Source organism: Oncorhynchus keta, chromosome 1 (assembly GCF_023373465.1).
Source record: "Oncorhynchus keta strain PuntledgeMale-10-30-2019 chromosome 1, Oket_V2, whole genome shotgun sequence".
Taxonomy (NCBI): Eukaryota; Metazoa; Chordata; class Actinopteri; order Salmoniformes; family Salmonidae; genus Oncorhynchus; species Oncorhynchus keta.
The window spans coordinates 23,875,709-23,882,097 of NC_068421.1; positions in this window are offsets into that span (position 1 = coordinate 23,875,709).

Sequence of the window (6,389 nt, forward strand, 5' to 3'; positions counted from 1 at the left end):
AAAAACACACAAAATAGCACAGTTGGTTTGGAGCCCTTAAAACAGCAGCCATCCCCCCGGCACCATTATTGTCACGCCCTGACCTTAGAGCTTTTTATGTCTCTATTTTGTTTTGATCAGGGTGTGATTTGGATGGGTATTCTATGTTATTTTTTTAAGTTTTTGTATTTCTTTGTTTTGGCCGGATATGGTTCTCAATCAGGGACAGCTGTCTATCGTTGTCTCTAATTGGGAACCATACTTAGGTAGCTTTTTCCCACATGGGTTTTGTGGGTAGTTATTTTCTGTTTAGTGTTTGCACCTTACAGAACCTTACAGTTATTCTCTTTGTTATTTTTGTTATAGTGTTCAGTTTTAATAAAGAAAGCATGAACTCTTACCACGCTGCACTTATCCTTATCAGACGACAATGAATACTGTGACAATTATCCACTGGACAGGCAATTATTTTGGCTACCATGGCTATACCCCCATAGGATGACAATACCCCCATCAACATGGAAAGAATTGTCACTGAATGGTTTGATGAGCATGAAAACGATGCCGTGGCCATCTCAGTCACCAGATCTCAACCCAAATTAACAATTATGGGAGATTCTGGAGTGGCGCCTGAGACAGCATTTTCCACCACCAAAACACCAAATTAATGAATTTCTTGTGGAAGAATGGTGTCACATCCCTCCGAAAGAGTTCCAGACACTTGTAGAATCTATACCAAGGTGCATTGAAGCTTTTCTGGCTTGTGGTGGCCCAAAGCCCTATTAAGACACTTTCTGTTGGTGTTTCCTTTATTTTGGCAGTTATCTGTATGTTCACAAACACAAAAGAGTAAACATATAGAATAAAGTGGTTTGCTGACAGTAACTGGTGGGCCCCCCTGGCCCGCACAGATGGTCCTGGTGGTAAGGGGGAGCAGGCGGAATGATGAGAGGCCTAGATTAAACACAGAACAGCCACGATGCCAGGACAACAACCTCTCCTTCAAGGTTATCAAGACAAAGGAGATGATCGTGGACTACAGGAAAAGGAGGGCGGAGCACGCTCCCATTCTCATCGACAGAGCTGTAGTGGCGAAGATTGAGAGCTTCAAGTTCATTGGTGTTCACATCACCATCAAACTATCATGGTCCAAACACACCAAGACAGTCATGAAGAGGGCATGACAACGCTTATTCCCCTCAGGAGACTGAAAAGATTTGTCATGGGTGCTCAGATCTTTAAAAAGTTCTACAGCTGCACCATCGAGAGTATCGTGACTGGTTGCATCACCGCCTGGTATTGCAACTGCTCGGCCTCTGACCGCAAGGCACTACAGAGGGTAATACGTACGGTCCAGTACATCACTGGGGCCAAGCTTCCTGCCATCCAGGACCTCTATACCAGGCAGTATCAAAGGAAGGCCCAAGAAAATTGCCAAAGACTCCAGCCATCCATTTTTTTAAACTTTAGTTTATTTAGTAAATAACTCTTATTTTTCTTAACTGCATTGTTGGTTAAGGGCTTGTAAGTAAGCACTTCACGATAAGGTTTACACCTGTTGTATTCAGCACATGTGACAAATAACATTTGATTTGTCACCTAAACCCATCATAAACTTTTACAGACGCACAATTAAGAGCATCTTGTCGGGCTGTATCACCGCCTTGTACGGCAACTACACCGCCCACAACTGCAGGGCCCTCCAAAGGGTGGTGCGGTCTGCACAACACATCACAATGGGCAAACTACCTGCCCTCCAGGACACGTAAAGCACCCGATGCCACAGGAAGGCCAAAAAGATAATCAAGGACAACAACCACCTGAGCCACTGCCTGTTCACCCCGCTATCATCCAGAAGGCGAGGTCAGTACAGGTGCATCAAAGCTGGGACCGAGAGACTGAAAAATAGCTTCTATCTCAAGGCCATCAGACTGTCAAACAGCCATCACCAACACAGAGAGGCTGCTGCCTACATACAGACTTGAAATCATTGCACACTTTAATACATGGATCACTAGTCACTTTAATAACGCTACTTTAATGATGTTTACATATCTTGCATTACTCATCTCATATCTGTATGCTGTATTTTATACCATCTATTGCACCTTGCCTATGCCACTGTCATTGCTCATCCATATATTCATATATTGTTATTCCATTCCTTTACTTAGATTGTGTGTATTAGGTAGTTGTTGTGGAATTGTTAGATTACCTGTTAGATATTGCTGCACTGTCGGAACTAGAAGCACAAGCATTTCTCTACACTCGCAACACCATCTGCTAACCATGTGTATGTGACCTTATAACATTTGATTTGATTTGAACCCTCTGAGTCTTCACAATCAGCAACAGGGCAGGAGAGAGAGAGAGAGTAATGGCCTATGCCTAAACCACACAAAAACAACACTAGACACTATGGAAGAACGTTTTTACTATCTCATCCTGGAATATACAAGGTCTGAGGTCATCTGCCTTTGGTTGCCCTCTAGGTTACAGAGAGCTTGTAGTTCCATCCACCAGGTGTTACACAGGGAGGAGACTCAGGAGGTATGATAATTTGGTAAAGATCAGACTTAACCCACTCTATTAAATTAATCAACATTTTTTCATTTTACGTTTGGTTAGAAATTAAAAAGGAAATAATCTCAACAGAGAAATGTTTAATTCACTGTGCTACCTACATCCTTCCACTAGAATCCCCATACTTTAATGAAGAAAGCTTCTCCATCCTAGACGGGGAGTTCAACCATTTCCAGGCATGGTGACATGTACTAGCCCGTGGTGACCTAAACGCCAGAACTGGACAAGAGCCTGACACCCTCAGCACACAGGGGGACAAGCACGTACCTGGAGGTGACAGCATTCCCTCCCAAATATGCCTCCCTTGACACAACTACAACAAAACAAGCAACAAAAAAATGGGTCACAGCTCTTGCAGCTCTGTCAGTACATAGTCAATGGTAGGCTTTGAGGGGACTCTTACGGTCAGTACACCTACGGTTCATCCCGTGGCAGTCGTACTGTAGATTACTTTACCACTGACCTCAACCCAGAGTCTCTCAGAGCGTTCACAGTCAGCACACTGACACCCCTATCAGATCACAGTAAATCACTGTCTACTTGAACAGACCAATACTCCACCATGAAGTATCGAAGCCAAACAAACTGTATGTTATTAAAACATGAGTAGAGTAGACAACCTACCAAAAAACAATTGGCCAACAAATCCAATCGATCCTAGACATCTTCCTGGACAAAATATTTCCCTGCAATATTGAAGGTGTAAATTTATCAGTAGGAAGCCAGAACAGTATATTTTACCTATCAGCTAACATTCTAATTGAAAATATTATAGCAGAAAACCTAACAAAACTTCTCCAACCTTTTCAGCCATATAAGAAAGAACAAAAAGAAAACACATATACATGATCACTTGCAAAACTTCAAATCAGCTATTAACGAATACCAGAACTCACTGCATTCTCCAGTTACATTGGATGAGCTACTGGACAAAATACAAATATTCCAACCCAAAAGGGCCTGTGGTTTGATGGTATACGAAACGAAATGATAAAATATTCCAACCACAAATTCAAATGGGTTATTCTTAAACTCTTCAACATTATCCTCAGCTCTGGCATCTTCCCCAATATTTGGAACCAAGGTCTGATCATCCCAATCCACAAAAGTAGAGAAAAAGTCAACGCCAATCATTTCTGTGGAATCTGCGTCAACAAATCAAATCAAATTTTATTTGTCACATACACATGGTTAGCAGATGTTAGTGCGAGTGTAGCGAAATGCTTGTTCTTCTAGTTCCGACAATGCAGTAATAACCAACAAGTAATCTAGCTAACAATTCCAAAACTAACAATTCTAGCTAACAATTCCAAAACTACTAAACTACTACCAAAACAGTAACCTCATGAAAAATGCTCTGCACTATCATCAACAGCAGACTCAAACATTTCAACGTGGATTACAGCAAAATATTGTATGATATACCAGGTATACACCCTGCCCACCCTAATTGACAAACACACTGTCGTCACGACTTCCACCGAAGGTGCGGCGCTCGGCGGTCGTAGTCACCGGTCTACTACCTGCCACAGATTCCTTTTTCTTTTTGGTTGGTTTTGTCTTGATTGTTTTCACCTGTATCTCATTTGTTGTTAATTAGGGGCTATTTAAACTCCCAGGTCCCGCCTGCTTTTGTGCGGGCTTATCCTTTATGCCAGTGGTGTATTATTGTTTTGTGCTTACGTGTTCGCTGTCTGTTATCTTCTCTGGTTGGGGGACTAATCGTTTTTTTGGTAATTTTGCCTGGTTGTTGGCTGGACCCAGCTGAATTAAACATATTAATTGGAAGCACTGCTCTCTGCACCTGACTCCACACCCACCACTCCTAGCGGTCCGTGGCACACACAAAACAAAACAAAAGCAAAGTCTTCACATGCTTTGCTGATTCCAAAAAAGCGTTTGACTCAATTTGACATCGGGGTCTGCTATACAAATTGATGTAAGTGGTGTTGGTGAAAAAACATACGATATTATATAACCAATGTACAAAAACAATACGTGTGCAGTACAAATTGTCAATAAACACACAAAATTCTTTCTTGAGAGCTGTAGGGTGAGACAGGGATGCAGCTTGTGCCCCACCCTCTTCAACATATACAGTATATTAATGAATTGGCAAGGGCATAGAACAGTCTGCAGCACCACGCCTCACCCCACTAGACTCTGAAGTCAAATGTTTACTGTTTGCAGATTATCTGGTAATTCTGTGGGCGCCAGGTAGCCTAAGGTTTAAGAGCATTGGGACAGTAACCGAAACGTGTCTGGTTCTAAATTCATGAGCTGGCAAGGCGGAAAAAAAAAAATTGGCCATTCTGCCCTCACCTACAGAGATGAACCTAGAAAAGAATCCCATCAGCCAGCTTATTTTGGGGCTCCGTTCACAAACACAAACGGACCTCACAGAGCCCCAGGACAGCAACACAATTAGACCTAACAAAATTATGAGAAAACAAAAAGATCACTATTTGACACACTGGAAAGAACCAACCAAAAAACAGAGCAAACTGGAATGCTATCTGGCCCTGAACAGAGAGTACACAGTAGCAGAATACCTAACCACTGTGATTGACCCAAAATGATGAAAATCCTTGATTATATACAGACTCAGTGAGCATAACCTTGCTATTGAGTGAGGCCGCAGTAGGCAGACGTGGCTCTCAAAAGCAGAAAGGCTAAGTCCCCATTGCCCACAAAATGAGGTGGAAACTGAGCTGAACTTCCTTACTTTGGGGCGGCAGGGTCACCTAGTGGTTAGAGCGTTGGACTAGTAACCGGAAGGTTGCAAGTTCAAACCCCCCAGCTGACAAGGTACAAATCTGTCGTTCTGCCCCTGAACAGGCAGTTAACCCACTGTTCCTAGGCCGTCATTAAAAATAAGAATTTGTTCTTAACTGACTTGCCTAGGTAAATAAAAAACTTCCTGACAAAGTTATGACCATATTAGAGACACATATTTCTGACAGATCACACAGACCAACAAAGAAGTTGAAAACAAATCAAACATCGATAAACTCCCATGTCTATTAGTTAAGTTAACACAATGTGCAATCACACCAGCAAGATTTGTGACCCTTTGGCATGAAAACAGGACTACCAGTGGAGCACAAACAACACTGTAAATACAACCAATATGAATCTGTTTACTTATCTTCCCTTACTATTAATACCACAACTGTCACGACTTCCACCGAAGGTGGCTCCCCTGCCTGTTCGGGCGGTCGTCGTCACCGGTCTACTAGCTGCCACCGATCCCTTTTTCCTTTTCTGTTGGTTATGTCTGTACTGATTTCACCTGTTCCTTGTTTGAGATTTGTTTTAGGGCTATTTAAGCCGGTTAGGCCCACCTGCTTTTGTGCGGGCTTGTTTTCTGTTTGTCTGTGGATGGTTGCGTGTAGTATGTTCTCTGACCTTTTTGGTGTCCTGTTTTGGGTCGGTCATATTTTGTTCGGCTGTTGTGTTGGTGTTGATCACTTACCCGTTCACCAAAATAAAGTTGGTTTTCTATGAATCCTCTGCTCTCTGCGCCTGACTCCGCACCCTCCACTCCTAGCTGTGACAACAACTATTTGCAAGTTGTCAAAACACTGTACATAGCTGATAATATAACATTTAAAATGTCGTTATCCTTTTGAAACCTTTATGAATGCAAGACTGTACATTTGTTTAATGTTATTTTGTGTTTCTTCTCACTTTTCTTTATTGTTTATTTCACTTGCTTTGGCAATGTAAACATGTTTCCCATGCCAATAAAGCCTCTTTGAACTGAATTAAGAGAAAGAGACAAATAGAGAGAGAGAGAGGGGGGGGGGCTAAGCAAAGAGAGGGGT